Raw genomic sequence first — 23066 nt, forward strand, 5'->3', positions numbered from 1 at the left:
AATGCTGAAGAGTTCTCAAGAAATTCATTACCGCAGTGAAAGTTCATTTATTTATTTTCATTAGGTCAGCCACATCAAGAATCAAGTTGATGGAAAAAATACTAACTTTCTCATAAAGTTTTACAGTTAATCATAAGGAGCTAATTCATGTACAAATGGCCTACATTTTACAAAGCAGGGACAAGAAATGTAGCTATGCTCTATCAGCAGAATACACAGATCTGTGACAGCAAAGCTAACGAAGGCTCAGCTCCTATGTCTTTGTCTCACTTTTGAGTCACTCCACGCAAAACATGCAGTTCTCTTCACTCAAGCTTTTCTCATGATTGAGTGACACTTACTGTCACGTTCTGGCACTCCATATTACAGTCTTCTCATATTTTGTAGGTCTCTCTCATTTACTAAGTATATTATTGTCATAGAAACCTGATCAATTTTAAGCTTTCACCTGTCTGTCAAATTTCCTTGCAATTAAGAAACCTGTCAAAACCTATTTGTGGTAAAAGAAAAAGACAGGGTCCTCATTCACATGTAATTCCTTAGGAAACTTGGATAAAAATGGCACAGGAGTGTTACAACCTCTAATCATCTTTCTGTAAAAAAAAAACAGGAAAAAAAGACAGATGTGGTGAATTTCTGCTTGTTGTTATTTTGTACTGTAAGAAAGGCAGCACTCTAACACCTCAGCCACCACCTGCATTTCCATGATTAAAAAAATCTTTCCAGATGATGATGAAAACAAACAAACTCAAATTTACTCTTCACACTTGCTTCAAAATCCACAAATGACATTCTGGGAAAGTGAGAGAAGGGCATCAGAGGTGTATGTACACCTTAAGCCATTCATCATGGTGAGGAAAGAGACAAAGAGGTGTTACAGTTTAAGACCAAGTTGATAGAGATACCAAAACACTCTAATCACAGGTACATGCTCTTTGTTCAAATTATGACAAGACCTTTCTCCCTGCTGCAGGAGAAAGGGAGCAGAGTGGGTGAGGGCACCAGAGCTTTGCCCCACAGCTCATCTCCCTCCTCCAGCCTCTTAGGCTTCATGTGCCCTTGGGGCCTCTCCCCCAGCCACTCCCACACAGGGGTCAGTTGCAGGACTGGTAGGGGATACCACATCCTGATTAGTCCGTTCAAATCCCCTCGGGGCCTGGAGATCAGCGGTGGTCATGTGGGCCTCCAAAGGATATCTGCAACCTCCAAAGCAGGTGATGGTGGGGCCCCTGTTGCTTTTATGGACATGGCTTTCCCCCACCCACAGGGGAAAGTGCAGCCCATCCCTTAGCACTGCCACCAGCCAGCCCCAGTCAAATCCACGAATGAATAAATTTAAATGGCTACATTTCCTTTTAATATTTTAACAAATCTTACCCTAAGGTTTGGCCAGAAGGGTGCTGAACTGATTGAATCACTGCTGCTCTATTGCTATTACTTTTACAGTGCTGTGGTGCACTGTGGCTGCAGTGACCATGAGATGGTTGAGTTTAGGATCCTGTGTGGGAGGAATGGAATACTTAGCAAGGCCACAATTCCGGATTTCCGAAGGGCCAACTTTGGCCTCTTCAATCAATTGCTAAGGGAAGTTCATGGGAAAGGGGACTAGGTGGTAAAGGGGCTCAAGATAGTTGGTCAGCATTCAAGGACCACTTCTTCCAAGCTCAGGATCAGAGCGTCCCAATGGGTAGGAAATCAAGTAAGGGAGCCAGGAGACCAGCATGGTTAAACAAGGAACTGCTGGGCAAATTCATGTGGAAAAAGAGAATCTAAGGATTATGGAAGGAGGGGCTGGCCACTTGGGAGGAATATAGGACAGTTGTTAGAGGATGTAGGGAGGCAATTAGGACAGCTAAGGCCTCCTTGGAACTTAATCTTGCAAGTCGGGTTAAGGACAATAGAAAGGGCTTCTTCAAATACATAGCGGATAAAACAAACACGAGAGGCAATATAGGCCCACTGCTGAACGAGGTGGGTGCCCTGGAGACAGAGGATATAAAGAAGGCAGAGGTGCTGAATGCCTTCTTTGCCTCTGTCTTTACTCCTGCAGACTTTCCCTGGGGGCCCCAGATTCCTATAGCCCCAGAAGGAGTCAGGATAAAGGAGGAGTTTGCTTTGGTAGATGAGGATTGGGTTAGGGATCAGTTAAGTAATCTGGACATCTATAAATCGATGGGTCCGGATGGAATACAGCCATGGGTGCTGAGGGAGCTGGCAGAGGTCATTGCTAGGCCACTCTCCATCATCTTTGGTAAGTCGTGGGAAACAGGAGAGGTGCCTGAGGATTGGAGGATGGCAAATGTCACGCCAGTCTATAAGAAGGGCAAGAAGGAGGACCCGCGTAATTATAGACCAGTCAGCCTTACCTCCATCCCTGGAAAGGTGATGGAACAACTTATTCTTGACACCATCTCTAGACATATCAAGGATGAGGGGGTCATTAAGAGTAGCCAACATGGTTTTACCAAGGGGAAGTCATGTTTGACCAACCTTATAGCCTTCTATGAGGAAGTAACTAGGTGGATGGATGATGGTAGAGCGGTAGATGTGGTTTTTCTTGATTTCAGTAAGGCATTTGATACTGTCTCCCACAGCATCCTCATAGATAGGCTAAGGAAGTGTGGGCTTGATGATCAAGTAGTGAGGTGGATCAAGAACTGGTTGAAAGGAAGAAGGCAGAGAGCTGTGGTCAGTGGGGCAGAATCTAGCTGGAGGTCTGTGACTAGTGGAGTCCCTCAGGGGTTGGTGCTGGGACCAATGCTGTTTAATATTTTCATCAACGACCTGGATGAGGGGACTGAATGTACCCTCAGCAAGTTCGCTGATGACACTAAACTGGGAGGAGTGGCTGACACGCCAGAAGGCTGTGTTGCCATTCAGTGAGACCTGGACAGGCTGGAGAGTTGTGCGGGGAGAAACTTGATGAAATTCAACAAGGGCAAGTGTAGAGTCCTGCATCTGGGGAAGAACAACCCCATGTACCAGTACAGGTTGGGGATTGACCCGCTGGAAAGTAGTGAAGGTGAAAGGGACCTGGGGGTCCTGGTGGATAGCAGGATGACCATGAGCCAGCAATGTGCCCTTGTGGCCAAGAAGGCCAATGGCATCCTAGGGTGCATTAGAAAGGGTGTGGTCAGTAGGTCAAGAGAGGTTCTCCTCCCCCTCTACTCTGCCTTGGTGAGGCCGCATCTGGAATATTGTGTCCAGTTCTGGGCCCCTCAGTTCAAGAAGGACAGGGAATTGCTTGAAAGATTCCAGCACAGAGCCACAAAGATGATTAAGGGAGTGAAACATCTCCCTTATGAGGAGAGGCTGAGGGAGCTGGGTCTCTTTAGCTTGGAGAAGAGGAGACTGAGGGGTGACAGAGTGACAAATAGGGGTGACAAAGAGGAGACTGAGGGGTGACTGAGGGGTTTACAAATATGTAAAGGGTGAGTGTCAGGATGACGGAGCTAGGTTTTTTTCAGTGATATCCAGTGACAGGACAAGGGGCAATGGGTGTAAACTGGAGCATAGGAGGTTCCATGTGAACATCAGGAAAAACTTCTTTACTGTGAGAGTGACAGAGCACTGGAACAGGTTGCCCAGGGGGGTTGTGGAGTCTCCTACGTTGAGATATTCAAGGCCTGCCTGAACAAGTTCCTGTGTGATGTGTTCTAGGTTACCCTACAGGTTGGAGGGGGGTTGGACTAGATGATCTTTTGAGGTCCCTTCCAACCCTCGGGATTCTGTGATTCTGTGGTATTCATTCCCTCCAGCCTATTTTAAACATAGCACTATTTGAGTTCATTGTACATAGTGTTCACAATCATTAACAAAACAAACAAACAAAAAAATCAGGTAAATCTTATAACAGACTTTTTTAGTTCTGCTATTTTGGCTGAAAGAAAGAAAGGGTAAGGAGTGAAAAGCTGCTTGATAAGCAAATTTCCTGATATAAATTTACCCACCCCCAGAAAAAGCCCTTTACATATTTTAAATAGGGTCCTACAGTCATCATATGAAGCTTCATAAATATAATAATACTGATGAGGTTGCAAGGTAGCTATGAGCCCTTCACCAAATCTTATTGTAAGAGTGCCTATCTATTCCTTATGAAACAGAAGAAAATCCTGCATAAAACCCTCTGTAATCTGTTTAGAGTAGGATCTCAACATTATGCATTGGAAAATGAACTCATTTTAGTTGACTAAATGTAGCTGAACAGATCATTTGCTTTTACTAGCAATAATAAATGTTATAATTCTCATAATATATATAATACAAGAGGACATAATTTTTCTAGACATGAGGCCCTTTATCATAGAGCCTCCTTCTTACATATCATGATAGTTAAAGTAAAAATAATAAAAGTGTTGTTACCAGAAAGGAGATAGTTCCCTTGTGGTGTTTGCAGCTTTGTGTTGGAAGGAGTTTTATAGCAACAGTAAAAGATAAATGCATTTTCCATTCAAATGAAGCAATAAAAGAAACTACTGATAGGCAGTCTTCATTTAAATATTGCATAGGTTTTGTTGTTAAAATTGCTAGCTCTTCTCAATTTAATACCCAAATGCATGTTCATAAAAAGCCAGACAATCATATATATATTGGGATTCTAAGAACAAGCAGCAATGCCGCCTTTGGTTTTGCCATTATATTCTCACTAGAGAAAAACACAGTATTCTAAGACACTTTTCAACAAGATCCTTTAGAGCTCTGATTTTCTGCTGCTGGACTTTGTAACCCTTTTTGACTGCAAAGAGCTGGCTGTGTGCCAGACGTTGTTGATCAACAACACTCAATAGTGATCTATCTTCTGCAGAAATGCCTTGAACTGTTATTTTGGCTAATATAATTAAAGACCTTTTTTTACTGTAAATGCAAAAGTATTCAGAGTAAAGCTTCCTGCAAATAGGTGAAGCTTCCCTCCCTCACCTCCATACATCCACTCACACTCCATAACTTTTTACTCTTGCATGTTATTTTCTTATCAGCATTGCAAACATCCGGTGTTAAAGAAAAATCCATTTTCTCAAGCAGTTTTTAATGTTACAATACAGATGTAAAAACTGTGGAACATACAAGAGAATTAGATCTGGTAGTTTTCATTTAAAAGCACAAACAAAGAGAAGTAAGACTCCACATTTCCTTTTAATATTCATCCAGGAATGAAAAGCTCTGTCTTAGAAAACATCACAGAAATTGGTTTTAAGGTCTACCTTTATCGCACTATACAAGAACTTTTTTCTAAGCTCTGCAGCAGTGGTGATAATTTAATTCTGCACACTTTCTGGAGGGGTTATTTTATGAAGGAAAGACTCACTACAAACTAAGCCTAGCATGCAGAGAATGAGCTCTGTGCCTCAAGAAACTACTACGACCAGTGAAGAATAGGTTTGAAATATTTATGAGAAAACTTAAGCCAGAGGTGTTTCTCTTACATATTATTAGTTTTAGCTGGAAACCCTTTCAATATTTATTGCAGACACAGACAGCAATTCCCCATTTTTTATTCTTCAAACACACTCTTTAAATTCAGAATTGAAAGCTGGCAAACTCAGGAGGTCGTTTCATCCACTGCATAACTGGGGTGTTCAGAATATCAGTCTGAACAACTGGCTTTCTCTTGAAAGCAGACAGTCCTGAAACAGCATACTACCAAAATGCTTTTAGGTTCATTTATGGTTTTCCACATGCCACAGAAAGTCCAAACTTGGACAGTGTTAATGTTGTTCCACCACAGTTCAAAGAGCGTTTTCCATTGGAGATATACTGTAATCTAACACCATATATTAGGTAGTTCTCACCATTATAGACTGTCTTAATTTCATCACTTCTACTTATTTCAAATGCACTAGCATCATCACAAGTGGTTACCTTTAACTTATAGCTGCTAATCAAAAATGGATACTGCAGATTTCTGTTACCTGTTTCTCATATTCTGAATTCATATGAATGAATTTATATTCATTTGTGGAAGTGAATATAAAACAATGGTGAATATCACTGAACACAGTTCCGAGCCTAACTGACTGAATATTTGTGAATACTTTCAGAAAGTAATTTTTAACTACCTCTTCTGGATGAAAATGCAGTATTCTCAGAGAGACTTTTTTTCATAATAGTGAATTAAATTCTCTCTAGAATTCACATTAGAAAGAAATACAGGTTGTACACTCCTCATCTTTTCTCTGATTCATCTCCAGTATGCTCATTTTTACTGATACAATAGTACATAATAAAGAAAAATGTTTAACATGAAAATTGTCAGAAATTGCATTTCAGAATTAATATACTCTTAATTAAAGTAGCATTTCATACCTTTTGGAGCTACAGTTTTATGTCTGCAGACATGCTGACAGCAGCTCATATTCTGAAGCAAGCTTTTGTCTATAGACGTTATTGCTCTCTTCTTTTTCTTTCCCTATGTCTTTTTTAACACAAGATTGTGCTCTACAAAATTTGAAAGGTTACTAGATAATGTCCATACAATATATGCCCTCCTCACAGTAATGTGAGCAATGCTATAGAAATCTGAAATTTAGTGGTCATATAGTTTTGGGAAAAAAGTAATAGCATTAGAATAAAACAGGTATTGGCAGTCACTAGTGAAATCTCTTCTATAGTTTTCATCCATCCAGTGTTAAAAAGCTTTGAAAACGTTTTGGAAAACGTATCAGCTTAGCTTGTTATATATCAATAATCTCTGGAGAAAAACTTCAATGAATATGAAGATGAATAGTAGAATGGGTGTGGTTTTTGCAAAGAAAACTATTGCTTAGTAATAAAAGTAGACAGGTAAAAGTCAACACATTTACACTGATGTTGCTCCAGTCAGCACAACAACAACAAAATAGGCATTTTCTTCAATATAATACAAATTCAACAGGAGGACTATATCTATAGCATATTGAAATACATCAATTTGGTTGACAAACTGGGGAATTTCCTATTAAAATACAGCATTATGGAATTCATAATGCTATTCTGAAGTGCACAGTGCTTGAAACACAGTATATTTTCTTTTGATGTCAATGCTGATACAGTTTATAAATGCAATTGATGGAAGTTCATTTCTGGCTTCAAATACTCAACTAGAAGATTTTTAAACTGGAAACTTCAGTCAAACAAGTTAATGTTTTCAGGTTCCTTCCCACATACAGGAATTTCCTGAAGTACCATTGTTCTGTTGTGATGGCATGTTTTACAATATTGTTGGGCATTTAAAGTGTCTGTCTATCACATTTGTGGGTGTAAAAACTATCAGCTCAAAAATGTCAGAACATCACAGCTTCCAAGTTTAGATTTAATCAAGGACAACTGCCATTCTACTGCTTCCTCTGGTGATGGATGTAATGCAGCTAAGAACACACAGGGCCATTAATCAATAGTTTTAGTCACAAGAATAAAAAAATACATGAACTTTTTACTTCCAATCAGAGTTCTTGCCTGAAAGAATCCTCTCCACAACTGCAACAGGAGATATCCTGAATGAGAAGGCTACACATCATACATAAATCCATATTAACTTCTTTCCAAGAGAAAAGCTACAGTTCTCAGGAAAATACTGTTTTGTGTGGGTTTTTTTTTTTTTGTGTTTTTTTTTTTTTTGTGTGGAAAACACAGGCACAATTTTTTCTTATTTCTGAGCACTAATTACATTTTTTTCTTTCCTAAATACACACTTTTGTTGATTTGCTAAATTAAGGTTTCGAATTTCTGTCTTTCTTGCTAAATTAAGGTTTCGAATTTCTGTCTTTCTTTTGAACATTTCTACCAGAAACAAATCAAAATTACATTGCATTAGACAATGTACCCATATTTTACCATAAATGTAGGTGATACAATTTCTATAATTTTCTATTCTAAGAAAACATGCTATTCTTAAGTAAAACTTGCTTACATATTTCTAATGCTCTCCTATTTATTATAGAGACAGAGAATCATATATGTCATATGTAGGTGATGATGATTAAATATATATTCTAGATAGTTCTGAGCAAAAAGAAATCTGAAAAAGCTGTTTATTTCAATCATTGTAATGTTGCACAGCATGGAATTGGGATGTGTACATTACCTTTAGAAGCAGCCATTCTTGCCCAGAAAACACAAAAAACACCAGATCAGAACTAAAACTCATACCCATGGATTGGTGAATCCTCTAGTACCATTCACTTCCTCTGTAAAGTCACTAATTACACCAGAGATCAAAGAGAACAGACGGACTACAGAGCTTGAACGGAAAGCCTTATCTGGTAAAGTATCTCCCAACTAACCTCCAAGAAGCTACCCAGTCTGAACAGAACCCTAGGTTGATAAGTGCCTATCACAAGGCATATTCCTAGAATGCAGAAAAATACAGATATAAAATTCCTTGAAAAATACTTATTTTTGCATTTATTTTGCTTGTTAGGTGCTGGCATCATTATTGATTTTGGTGCAAGCTAACCACATTGAATGTGTACCATTCACATTCTGTGTGATGCCTGACACCATAAACATGAACATTATGAATTTGTGACCGGCTAATGTAACTGAAATATTGGTAGGTTACAGCAACATGCATCAGCTTCACTTCTGAAAGCTAGACATTCTCAAAGATAAGCATCCAAATAATACAGAGTGCTAAAATTACTGATCATTTCAGAAGTGAGATTAAATATGTGATTTACTAACAAGTTTTCAATGCCAAAATTCTATTGACTTTCAAGCTTTGTCAGTTTGATGTTTTTAATATAATAAATTACTGTTGACAACATAATAGCAATGAAATAGCCCCATACAAGAACCAAAAAAGTAGTTCCATTAATTGCTAGCTTTATGTCTTTTGCCTTTCCCTAGCTTTACGGCCTTTGCCCACTAAGATTTCTATCTCCCAGCTTATAAACTCAGGTCATTTGCCCTATAAAACCTCGCAAAAAATATCAGATGCTGCAATTGCGTGTAACTGTGGGCAAGACTGACCAGACTGCTACAGCCAAAGAATACACCACAGCTCAGCTTTTCCCCCGCCTTCCCCTCAACAGGGACATTAATTTGGAACTCTCAATATATTGAGCTGCTGATTTGCATAAAGCAGGTAGAAAAGTAATTACCTCCGATACCTTCCCCCATCCGCTTTCAAATTAGCCAATAGATTCAGAAGTTATTGAGGGAAAGAGAAAGCAGATACAAAGATAGTAAATTAGTATGCCTTATTTTCTTCACTGCCAAGAAAAACAAAAGATAAAAAAGATAATGGAATGTGTATCAAGATACCTAAGCCTGAGCTTGCTATGCGTACAACTGGCATCTTTTCATTTAATTGGAACTACTTACATGAAGAAAGTGACATTCCTAAATTGCCACTGGAAAGAGTGAAGGTTTATTGTCCATTATTTTAGAATACAGTGCAATTAAAGAAATGGTATTGGCTTAAATTCTTCAATCCTATGTCCTATGAACTATATTACATGAATGGCAGAAACAGTAACATTCAGAAAGGGTGCAAATTCCCAGAATTTTTGTTCCTGCCAAGTATCTCATTATAAATTGCTGCTAATCCAACATTTTTTATGCCAGTTAAAACATGACTGTAGAAACAGTGACCATTCCCCTATAAATTTCACTTCTCAGAGGTTATTACATATTTACTTTATACAACATGACTGACTGCCAATAATAATAAAATGAGCATATGAGATAGAAGGATTTTGAATACTAGTAATCTGTTCTCAGTTAGAAGCCTTTCATACCAAGTGTACACAAGGAAAAAGAATACACTCTGAGTGTCTAAGTTTTTATGGTCTTAATTTCTTCAAGAAATTAATTAGATAACTCCAAATAACACATATGTAACATATACTACTGATGAACATACTAGATATCTGTGATAATACCATGCATTCCATCTCTGTAAGTATAAAAAGTTATATGAACGTGAGACTTCAGATGGACTTCTAAAATATAACCAGAATCTTCATATTTATATATTCAAATAGTTGGATTTATTTGACCCTTCAGTGGGTCAAGTCTAAGTTTTTTGAGATTATTGCCTCTGGTATTTCTACCTCACTTTAGGAAGCCCAAGATATCTTTCAAATTATTTTTCCCAAGGTAAATAGTAATATAAGCTCCTTAGATGTTCATGAATTAATACAATAGGCAATTCTAAAGAAGAAAGCAAAGAAACCCTTATTATGAAATAAAGAAAAAAGTGAACATTAAATTAGAAGCTAAATCCAACAATAAGGATTTTCTTTCAAAAAGAATGCATAAGAATCTGAGAGTGTGCAAGCTGCATGTGGTATAAGACTCCCAAGCTTTCAAGAAGCAGTAAAGATTTCCTTCTGCTGAACATAACCAAAAGGTTGGGATATTTCAGTTGTCATTGATTTATTGCATTGTCGAGATCTAAATGTGAAGTATGGTAGCCACATCAGTTCCAAATTCTGTGGAGGCTAAAAGAACTTCCCCTGCCTGCATACAAACCCCAAGTTTTTTAACAGCTGAACAGTATGCAGTAGAGTTTAGCTGTACTGTGGGGAGGATTTCTTAGGCAAAAGACCTATCTGGAGTGGCAGCCTTTGGGAGAAAAACAATAATACTTTGTATTAACTTTTCAAAGTTTCCTCTTCTGTTTTAGGAAGAAAAACTTGGATAAATTAAAAACACCATCCTTTCCCTAATCATTGTCCAGCATTACTCTTTAATCTTCTTCCCAGCTTCCCCTGTGCGAAGTGCCAAAAAACAAAAAAAAAGGAGAAAACTGAAAATACACTGGGTTTTTTTCTTATTTACATAGTCTGTATTTAAATAAACTTTTTAGAAGCTCTGTGATGGAAAAACTGTATACATGTAGGTATTTATATAGTTTTATTTTTACTTTCTACTTAGATATTTTATTTACATTTTCACATCTATTACCAAACAGGAGAGAATTTTCTATCAAATTCTGGTAGAAAATAAATGCCCACTTCTCTTTTTTTAGTCTTATAATTTACAAAGGCAGATGAAAACTAGTATTTCCATAGGGAAAAATTAAGCATACATTTTCTTCCAATTAATATTGCCAGATTCTTCTCTTGCAATATGTTACGAACAAGCTCACTTAAAAGCTGTGGGAGTGTTGCATAGTGTTATTTATTTTAAATTAATTAAGTCCTAAACTTGTTCTGATTTTTTTTTTTAATATATATATATATAGATGGTCAGAAAATTAAGCTATGCCTCTTTCCTTTTCTGAATTGTTCCCAAAAGCTACCTGAATAAAAGTATGCAGGCTAGAATATTGTGTTGGTGTTCACTGTGCAAAACCTTGGAGTACATACAGCCCACCTTAAGAAAGATTGTAACCCCTGTCACACAGCTCTTCACACAGCTTTCCCCACAACTTTCCTAGAGCCAGTCTGTGTTACAAAATGCTCAATATTGAGAAGGTAAGGACTTCAAGGCCAAGCCATACTTCCATTCCTGCGTCTAGATCAAGTTCAAGGTCACAGCAAGAACGGAAAAAGGCAGAACTCGTCTTGGCATGCAGGCATGCGGAGGTGACTTGGGAGTTGAGGATCCTTTGCCCCAGACAGTCAGTGACATAATTTTCAAGCACCATACACCTTATTTCTGGCAAAATGTGAAAACCACTGTTCTTGTCCAGGAAAAGATATTATCTTCTTCACCCACACAGAATGATTCAACCCTTCCGGAACAGCTCTCCTTGGTCCCCAGCACAGCTATCTAGAGACCACCTGAACTACTGAGAAGAGATAAAAATAATAAAATAAAATTTGTTTGCTCAGAAATGTTCACACTCTCTGACTTCCAGCAATTCCACACAGGAAAAATGTTTCTCAGGAAGAGCTTCAGTGGACCAAGAGTAATTTTCTCCTGACTACATTACATCACATCCCTTGGGGGCCTTCTTCTGGAAGAATGAAAGAGTTTCTGGGAATTACGTTAGCCAAAAATCATTTCATTTATGCATTTCTTCACAAAGGGAAGGCTGTCAGAGAAGGGGAAGAAAAGGCAGCCTTGTTCAGTTTGGTCTTCATCAGCCATCATTTTGTTACTAAGTAAAAACTGTTTCTTTTCCTCTTTGCATGTTCACATAGCCTGACTGTGGTCAGCACTAGAGATAGCTTGGAAAGGTATAATTTGTGTTGGTAGGAGGATGGCCACACTGACAGAAACTACAGTTATGGTACATAGCAGCTGCTGAAGGACAAAATGGCATCTGCTGTGCACATTAGGTCTGCACCACACTACCACTGTGCTTGTTGATGGCATCCCAGGTTCTAAACAGATGGTTGTTATGCAGATTCAGGACATCTATCAACCCTGGTCTTGGAGCACAGCCAGGAACAGCAGGAATTCTAGGTGGGCAACTAGACTTTCTGTGAAAGGTATTAAGCCAGAGGCTTGCAGATGTTGCATAAGATTTCTCCTTTTCACTGTTGGGGTGAATCAGGTTCTCACTTCAGTCCTCATCTTCCTCCAGGGAGAGTTTTACACTAAGTTTTCTCTGCAAGGGACAAGAGCCACCCCCTCCAGCAGGCACCTATTTCTATTGTGGTATCACTGAAGGAGTGAGCTCTCCCACAGAGTCCTTTCAGAAGTTGTGCTGTGCATGCAGTCCCTAGGAAATGTTGCAAGAGTAGCCGCACATGCTTGGAAAATGCATGTTGTCAGGAAGAGCCTGTGCTAGAGGAGGCAATAAGGGTCAGTGGCCTTAGCATGCAGTAATCTTCCTTTCTTCTGCAGTAATGGAACAATCTTCCCTGGAGTATCTAGAACCCTGACCACTTCAGCAGATATAGATATATACTCAAGAATTCGGCTTTTAGGGCTTGGACAGGCACATTCCCATAGGACAGATACAGACAGTGGAGATGCAATGTCATTTGTGAAAAGGGAGAAATTTAAACTTTGTGCAAAATGATGCTTTTAGCAACACTCCTATTTAATTCAAAAGCATGACAAAGAGTGAGGTGATAGCTCTCTGTGAAAAAATCAACAGCTTAACTCTGCTCCAAGGAAAACTGATTAGGCTCCCCACAGAATACTCTAGGAAAAATAAACATTATGACGTTCATTTTATTATTCTACTTTTAAGGTTAAAAAGCAAAGTAAGGTGTCAAGGTCCTCCTTGGTAAGGGAAAGAGGAAGGAAAAGGGGAAGGCAATTCTTATTCATTTACAAGAAGATGAGAGAGATCTGTATAGACCTGACTTTTCTCAGGTTTTTGGGTTGCTGTTTAGACTCACCCAGTCAGGTAAACATAGAATGTCCAACGGGAAGACTCCAGTACTTTCTTTGAAGGCAAAGTTGTTTTACAGCAATGGAAACGAAAGCTAGTCAGAAATGGCTGGAAAAGGTTTTGTGCCTTAAGCACGTACACTTTTATAGTCCTGCTAGGCTGTAAGCCTCTTCACAACAGCTTCTCTTCCTTCACCCTCTGACGAGGCGGGATTACGTTGCTGAGGCAATAAAATGGCAAAACTACAGAGACCAGCTCTTTGAACAATGAAGCCTCTGTTTAACAGAGATATACTTCTACAAACCTCTGCCAGAATAACAAGAGGCAAAATAGAAAAGCACAGTGAAAAATGTACCTATACTGCTAAAAGACTTTTAGTCAATAATTAGCTTAAGTGGATTGGAAAAAAAAAAAAAAAACAAAAAAAAAAACAAAAAAAACCAGTGATGTTTTAACATAGCATCCTATTCATTTGGATCTGTGCGAACATTCAGAGAAGTCCAAACAAAAAGAGTGAGAATTCATTCTAACAACAGCCAATTTCCTCTCTAATTTAAAGTATGAAGAAGGTTCTATTCTCTTGCCAATACAACCTCTTTTATCTCTTGACTGGAGGCAATAATCCACACTCCCCCACTAAGTCAAAATAAATGACAATTCTTCTGAAGAAGCATAGACCCCTGCCTGTGGGGAAAAGAGGTCTCAGGGAAACATCATTGCAGTGTTGCAACCTGATCTTATTACTGAGAAAATACTTCACTCATTTAGAGATATTAACCTATATTTTTGGAGTAAAATATAAAAACTAAAAATTAAATTGTTTTTAAATGTTCTTCATTATTGGTCTTACTAGCTTAACTCAGGAATTTCCATGCATGATCATACAGCCGAAGACATAATACATATGTGCTATTTTTATCACAATATGCACACTACATCCATGCACAGGCCAATTTACAATATGCTTCATCTTTTAATTAACATCTGTCTTCATCTGTCAGTTTCCAGAGGAACTTGCCGTGTCTTTATAAGAGGAAAAAGTATAAGATAAATGTAATGGTAGCTAGCGCTGCGCACACTAGAAGAAAAATGAGGGTTTAGTACAAATCATTTAGACAGACCAAAAGAATTTTTACAGCTTTCTTTCTTTGCATTAGTTTCACACCAGATCATCTAGTAATATTGAAAAGGTCCACTCGTAATGTCATACTTGAAAACACAGGAATGATCAGATAACTATAGCAAATAGAGCTCCATTCTGCATTTGCAGCATTGGGAGTTAAGACTGTTGTTTTTACTAGTAGTCAGTAGTATTTAGGGGACTGAGGGAGTTGATATGCTAGCAAGAGTTATGTCTTCTCTTATCTTACCTTCATATTAAAAATCTATGTGCCATATGATTATAAAATACTCCTTTACCACAGAGTTTGCTGCTCTACATCTAAGCCCTTTTTCTCACCATAGTTCATTTTTATGAAATTGATCTTCCTATCAAGACTTTCAACTTCTCTTCTGGAGTAATCCAGTTTTTCTTCTGTGTTTGTTCTTAATATTAACAACTACTTGTCTGTCCTAGAGCCTTCTCATTACTGGTACATCCATTCCTGAAATCTATCTTCCTACAGTCACAGTTTTGTACTTAGCTATCGAAAGAAAAAAGTAAAATGTGGGGATCCACTGAGGTTCAATATGACCAGTGTAATTCAGTTTGGTTTAAGCCAATGATAATGTGTCAAAAAAAGAACTGTCTCATTCTTGCTACATTTACAGATAAACCTGAATCCAAACTCTAGCTTAAAGCACTGTGTCATGGTTTAAGCCCAAGCCATAAATTAGAACCATGCAGTCTACTTCCCCCTGACCCTTTCTTCCCCCCACTCCTGGAGGGACGGGGAGGAGAATCAAAAGAATGCAACTCCCACGGATTGCGATAAGAACAGTTTAATAACTAAGGTATAACACAAACCACTACTGCTACCACCAATAATAATAATGATAAAGGAAAAAAAACAAGTGAAGAGAATACAGCAACTCACTAACTGCCAACTGATAACACCCCCAACCAGCAATGATCTAGCCCTTCCAGGTAACTCCCAGTTACATCCTGGGCATGACGTGCTGTGGTATGGAATACTTCTTTGGCTAGTTTTGGTCAGGTGTCCTGTCCCTGCTTCCTCCCAGCTTCCCCTCCTCCCTGGCAGAGCATGAGACTCACAAAGTCCTTGGTCAGACCAAACATCAGTGTTACCGGCTCTGTTCCCAGGTCGAAAGTCAAAAAAAACACAGCGCTGCACCAGCTACTAAGAAGGAGAAAAAATGCCTGCTACTGCTAAACCAGGACAACTGTCATTTCTTCTACTTGACATAGCCCAGCACAAAACCTTTTGTCTTCTTTTCCAACACTGAAATGAAAGACAAGGTGAGTTTCAGCAGACATGCACTATTAAAAGCTATTTCTGCATGTCTCAGCCTGTTTGTTCCTAATCCTAAGAGCAGAAGAAAAGAATATTTTCTCTTCTCTGAACATCAGCACTGAAACTGACCTTTGTTTGACTGATCTTAGAGCCAAATCAGAAAAAAAGTGAAAGGGAGGGAAGAAAAGAGGGAGGGAGAGAAGGAGGAAGGAGAGAAGGGCAGGTTCGCTGTGTTACACCAACTCAGAAGGTCAACTGCCTATGTGGTCCTGGGTCCAGCTCTGATACAACCCAGCTGTGAGAACTCAGCCCAAGATTCCAATGAAATTACCTGAGATGTGAGAAAATCTGTACACTGGAGACATGCAGTATAAGAAGGATAAAATTGCAGAGGTAAGATTGCTGAGACAGAGATAAGTAATAGCTCAGAGGTTCAAGGGGAAAGACACCAACATGAGAGGTATACAATCCTAAATGGGAAACCAGGGAACTGACAGCAAGTCAGTAACCTTGAAGATCAACTCATTCCATGGAGCAGGAGTCTTATTTCTCTCCACCTGGCTCAAAATTGCCCACCTGCCTTCTCAGCTGGGACTTTACAGATCCCTAATCCGTAGTGATGAGCATACTAATGCTTGGCATAGTTGCTCATTTGTTATTTCTGTTTGCTATGTTCAGCAAGTTGTGTTCCACTTTAAAGATTTGTGTACATTACTAGCAGAGTCTGCGAGCAGTAAAAGTGATACAGACAGGCAGTATAACAGAGAACAGAACTTAGAAAACTCTGTCTTTTATATGTTTACAACAAGTTTACAAGTATTTATCCTGTCTTTTTGGCTTCAGAAGACTGAGAGCAGTCAGACACAGGTGATAGGTTGACACCTCAATATCCTGCACAACCGCCAGGTGATAAATCTGTGACTGCAGATGCAACAGCAGCAAGTCAAGCATAATAAACTGAGGTACAAAGTTCACAGGCTAGGATTTAGGAAACAGTGTGAACATATTAAAAAACAACAACAACAACAACAAAGAATAGACTTGCCAAACAGGAAGAAATTCTTAACAATGGCTGCTCCTGAGGAACCATAGTCTTAACCTCTTTCTCACCTGTTCAGTTTTTTCAGTCACTGCTTTATCTCCCAGCACAGAACCACAGTGGAATGCTTCAGGGGTCTACGCTGGGACCTGTTCTGATTTAAATCTTTATAGAGTGGCCTGGAGGTGGCAGTAGAGCAAGCTCGCAGATGACCCCAAACCAGGGGTTTCATACATCAAAGGGAGGTCTGGCATTCAGAGCAGCTTAGACATGTTGGAGGAATTGGCCAACAAGAACTTAATGAAATTAAACTAATCCTCCAAATTGAAAAATTCTCCATTTACACAGGAAGAGCCTCTGGCAATGGTACAAGCTGGGAACTGACTGAATGAGAAGCAGCTCTGCAGAGAAGACACTGGAAAGCTCTGCTGACAGTAAGCTGAATATGAGACAACAGCATGCTTTGGCAGCAAAGATAGCCAACTGCCACCAACCTGGTCAGGGGCTGGAGCTCTTGCCCTGCAAGAAGAGGCTAAGGGACCAGGACTTATTCAGTCTATAGAAGAGATGGTTTCAGAGAGTCTGAATAGCCATCTGTCTGAACCTGCAGGCTGGTTATCAAGACGATGGAGCTAGGATGTTCACAGTAGTGCATAAAAGGGAAGAAGAGGCACATCATCTAAGTCTGAAAAAGAAAAGGTCAGACTGGAAATAAAGAAAAACAAAATCCCAAGAATATGTTGCCCAGAAAGGTCACGTAATTTCCATCTTTTGAGGTTTTCAGTACACAAGTGGAGATGGTCCTGAGCAGCCTGATTTGATCCTGCTTTAAGAGTATGTTGGACTAGTGACCTCTTGAGGGTCCTTCCCACATCCGTGACTGCAGCTCTGTGTGGCTCTGCAGAGAGCTCTGAGTCTCTTTGCTAACCTAGCTCTCCTAGCTAACCTCGCTCTCCTAGGGAAATGCTTATCATCCTGCAGACTGCTTAACATATAGCAAGAAGAAAATGAGTTGGTATACTGTTGTGTGGAATAACAATTCCTCTTCTATTGGGATTTTTTGAAACCAATTCCTGTACTTTCTTTTATAACAGTTATTTTTACCTAGTCAATACAAAGAAGGTATATTGAGCAATACCCATTTGATGTGTCTCAGAGATTTTATTTTTGGGTGGAGAGAAAAGTGTACTATGAGAGGCTTGTTGGTGGGAGGAGAAGAGATTGATATAGCTTTGGATTTAAAGTAAAGGGTTTGCTTTTTTGCTTCTTGCTTACGTATGGGCTGTAATTAATGTAAAAAAAGGTTTATGTTTGAATGTATCTCCTTAAAAGAGTATTTGGTATTAGAAGGCTACTAAGTCAGGGTGTACACACACAGAAGTACCCAAACACACAGAGAAACATACACATAGACACACTTTGAGATGTTTCACTGTAAGAACTTTGACTGGCTTCCATTAAATGAAGTCAAATCATTAGGGTACAATCTAGTTCAGCTTTTGTCATTAAGATCTGATCCCACAAACTACATGGCCCAGCTGACATCAGTGAATTTTACAGAAGTATCAGACATCTCAGGAAATCTTGTTGCAGTGAGTGTAAAGTTATTCGCACTCACTTTGAGTAATTTCCCTGTTGCACTTGTATCATGGAAACAAGAGTGCTCCTATTTCTGTGTTCACATTGCAGCCTTCTACACCTGGAGAGACAACAGCACATTCTTTTTTTTTTTTTTTTTTTTTGAGATTTTTTGTATCTCAAAGCTTACAAGCATGCATAAAATTTAGATCATCTTTAAAGTCTCTACAGAGCTAAAATAGAAACCAAAGTGCCCCAAGTTGCCTGGAAGCTGTGCGTTTGGGAATACTTCCAAGTTTTACACTTCTTCATAGGTAGGAGACAGGAAAAGAAGCAGTTTGTGATAAGAATCAAAATCAGAAGCAAAACGTGCACTTGCAAGGCTATGCTTGCAATCTGTCAGTGCTATCATAGTTTGATGGAGGGGGAACTGAAACAATTCATGTCAAATAGGATATGAGGACAAATCAAGAATTTAACATCAGCCTTCTCAGAGCCTACACTGGCACTGAGGCTTATTTGTGTTGATGTCCAAAGGTCACTGATTGACTGTTCAGACCAAAATGTATAAGTCAAAATTAAGACCTTTCCTATGCTTCCAGCCAAATCCTGACTTCTGTAACCTAATAATACAAAAATGTATCTTCTCAATGATCAACTTTAATTAGTGACATGTGATAGTGTAACTGGGTACAATAGGATTATGCATAATGTTTCAAAGCACATGCATTTTTTGTAGACTTACATAGAAAGTATTATGTTGTTGTTTCTTGGTATTTACAGACGAACCCATAGCTTTTATCAGAAAAGGTAATTTATCCTTTTTTTCTAACATTAATTCTGTTAACTACTTAGAATTCTGGAGGAAATCTGAAAATTCAGCACATCAATCTCTTCTATTGAAGTATCAAAACCCTTCACATTCATCTATTATTTCTAAACATATGTGGTTTTCAAGGGAAATAAAACAATAATATTATATAAATATTATATAATAGTAATATTATAATTTATATTATATATTTTATATAATATTAATATAATATATATTGTATATCATATAACATATAATATTTATATATAATGTATAAAATATTATATATTTTATATAATTTTAGAACAATTTATATTATATATAGTAATATTATAATAATTTATATAATAGTAATATTATATAAAGTAAACCATAAATATTTCCATTAGTTATGTAATCTAAAAAAAATGACAGAAGGAACTTAGTAAAATACTTCATATTTCATCATCAATCTTTCAAACAATAATCACTAAGCCTTCTAATTTTTATATCTATTTTAACAGTAATTGGTTACAGTCACTGGATCTGTATCCTCATGAAAGCCACTGTCTGGTTTAAGCCCAGCTGGTAACTCAGAACCACGCAGCTGCTCGCTCACTCCCCCTGCTTCTTCCTCCCCCTGCTCCCAGAGGGATAGGGAGGAGAATCGAAAGAATGTAACTCCCATAGGTTGAAATAAGAACAGTCCAGTAACTAAGGTATAACACAAATCACTACTGTTACCACCAATAGTAGAAATGATAATGGAAATAACAAGGAAAGAGAATACAACCGCTCACCACCCACTGACCGATACCCAGGCTGACCGGAGCAGCAATCTAACCCTTCCAGGTAACTGCCCCCAGTTTATACACTGAGCATGATGTGCTGTGGTATGGAATACCTCTTTGACTAGTTTGGGTCAGGTGTCCTGTCTCTGCTTCCTTCCAGCTTTCTGTGCCCCTCTTCACTGGCAGAACATGAGACTGAAAAAGTCCTTGATCAGAGTAAGCATTACTTACCAACAACCGAAAAACATCAGTGTGTTATCAGCACTGTTCCCAGACTAAAGTCAAAAACACAGCACTTCACCAGCTACTAAGAAGGAGAAAAATAACTGCTAAAGCTGAACCGAGGGCAGCCACTGACAAGCTAATAGTGGATTATGTATCTAAGTGTGCATGCAGGACATGAGACTTCATCTTCAGAGACAGCAATTCTGTCTTGGCAAGATTTTTCTTCAGGAAATGTCAGTTACTTGTCCATTTACTTCACCCTTTGTTTTTATGATTGTATTCTTCAGTTTCTCATTTCTAAACCTAATTCATGGTCCCTTCTGCTGATGGCATAGATTCTGCATGTATTATCTTATTATTCTACTCCTCCTCCTTTATTTTGTAAATTATTTCTACCTTCTTGTTCATTTCTTTTTATTTAGTGGCTTAGTGACAGATAACTTCATGTATACATAAAAATTATGTTCCCTATGTTCAAACATAGGTAATTTCTCTTTCATCTTTTTCCTCAAATGCATTTCTTTTTATTCTAAACTAAGGATAAAATGACATCTTCATTTTTATTTCTTACACACTGGTGCACTTTAATTGATCTGCAAAAGATGTAAGAATGTGTTGAAGCTGAACAATAGATCACTTCAATCAAATGCCAAAATCATCTGTTACAACAGAAAAAATATTTTTTTCTAAGAAAAAAATAAGAGCAGTAATTCAAAGACTGGAAGAATTCATGGTGTTACTGTTTAATTTTGGGGAGAATAAAAGAAAAACCCAAAACAACAAAAAAACCAAAAGTACCAACCCAAAACCAAACAAAACAACCTACTCATTTAAACACTTTGGGTTGAATGATTTCTCTTGATAATTTATCTTCACTTCTGCATTATAAAAGTGCCGTATTTTACTTCATTTTCACAAGTCTCCGAAAGGCAGTATTACTTCTCAAAGTACAGGGTTTAAGGGCTTTTCTTTCTGTTTTTCAGATTTCACATTAAAATTACCTTATTACCTTTTGTAAAACCATAAACATGGTTATGCCACAAGGCAGAATGGCAGACATTCTGCTTTTTTTGTTACTTACATAATCATGTGAAATCCACAGGGGAAAAACAAAACCAAACAACTAAACAACACAAACACATAATATGACCTACATAGTCTTGAAATTGTTGCTATATCAATGGTTATGTTTTGCCCTGTGTTGATGAAAAATAACTCTTAAAATATGCAACACCTGAAAACTCAGCTGCCCTTGTCAAAAAAATTTAGAAATCCTACATCCAATGAAAGTTAATTTGACCATAAACTTGAAATTAGGCCAGAGCTTCATTGGTGAGGGATCTAGGAAGAATTCTTCCACCTACCGGGTCTACAGTGGAATTTCCACAATAATACAAAATGGTTAGAAGAGCACAGATTCAAATAGAAAAAGGTACCAGAGGTAGGATTGTGTGTACCTGTGAACTGTTTGGTGATGCTCAATCATCTTAGGCAGGACTGCAATGCTGTAAGCAGCCATGAGGGCAGTGTAAGTTATTCTAGAGGGCTATATCAACTATCAAAGCAGGCTGTAATTAGGAGAACATATAAACATCCATGGATATACTCAAGATGCAAAGTAGATTTAAAAAATAAACAAACAGCCATACAAAACAACCAACCTCACAGTACCACAAGCTTCCTGAGTTATACTATCAAGGTAGCTATTCTAGATGCTCACTACTGAGGTAGCCACAGAATTAAAAGTTTGTAATTGCACAGTTCCAAGTGTACTTGTCAGATGACAGAAGACTACGAATCACCAAGCTTCACTGAGTGCATGACAGCTGACAGATCTGTTTCCTGATGCCTTTTCCAAGATAGCGTGGTGCTGAAACTAAATCACCCTTCGGTACTGAGAGCTACAATCTTTGTTCAATTCTTTTTCTGTTCCGGAGCAAGCTGAACACTAACCGAGTGAAAAAAGATTAACAAAATTCATTCACCACTTGGCTTTAAACCCTTGGTGCAGAATGCAATTGGCTGTTAGGTACTAAAGTAGCCTTGTACTGGCTGACACAGCTGAAATCCATATTACTGTGGAAAAAAGGGGGAAGATCTATACTTCTGCTGTTCTTCCTCTGTTCTGTTGGACAGCAGGACAGACTCGCTTTTGAGCTTTTCATGTTTGTTATTGTTACTGTGTAGGTATCAGAATTTGTCAACTATGATTTTAAAGTGTTCTCCCCAAAAGGAGGTCTAAGTATACAGATACAAAACAAATTAATGACTCTATACTAAATTAGGAACTACAAGAAAGACCTCACAACATGGCTTTAGCTAGACATTTGGGTGCAGTACAATGTAGTCTACTGGAAAAACTTCACCCTCACAAATGTATATTTTTAGTGCTTAAACTTGGATGATTTCAGAATAAAAGAAGAACTTTCCCAAAGTACTACCATACACATACACATCTATATGGTATGTATACATATATACAGACATATATATACATGTATTTGTGTATGTATGTAACTTTTGCAAATTTGAACTGTGGAAGCTTTTAAGATTAAGGAAACTAGGAGACCTTACCAGATCCCTTATTACAAAATCCTATCCATGCCCATAGTTGTTAAAGATGAACAAGATTTGCATAGTATTTGCATAAAATTCCAGACAGAATATCTGTAATTCAGATTTGGCTTACAATGTATTCATTTACATTTTATAATGACTTTAGCAGACAAAAAAAGCCAAGAATGAAATAGGTTTTTTCCCCATTTACCAAAAAGTAAAAGAGACATATTCAATGCACTGGTAGTAAGAACATAACTTCAATTTTGATCATAACCATCAACAATAAGAAATAGCACCATCCAAATTAAGTACTTATTTTGCCCTAGGCACTTTATGAGACGCAGGTGCCCTGAGTTTTTAAACCATTCTCTTAAAAACTGGCATCTGAAATTCTAATGAAATCTCAGCTGAATAAGGGACTGGTCCTCATTACTCCAGACACAGTAACTCT

The sequence above is a fragment of the Psittacula echo genome (assembly GCF_963264785.1).
Source record: "Psittacula echo genome assembly, chromosome: 3".
NCBI lineage: Eukaryota > Metazoa > Chordata > Aves > Psittaciformes > Psittacidae > Psittacula > Psittacula echo.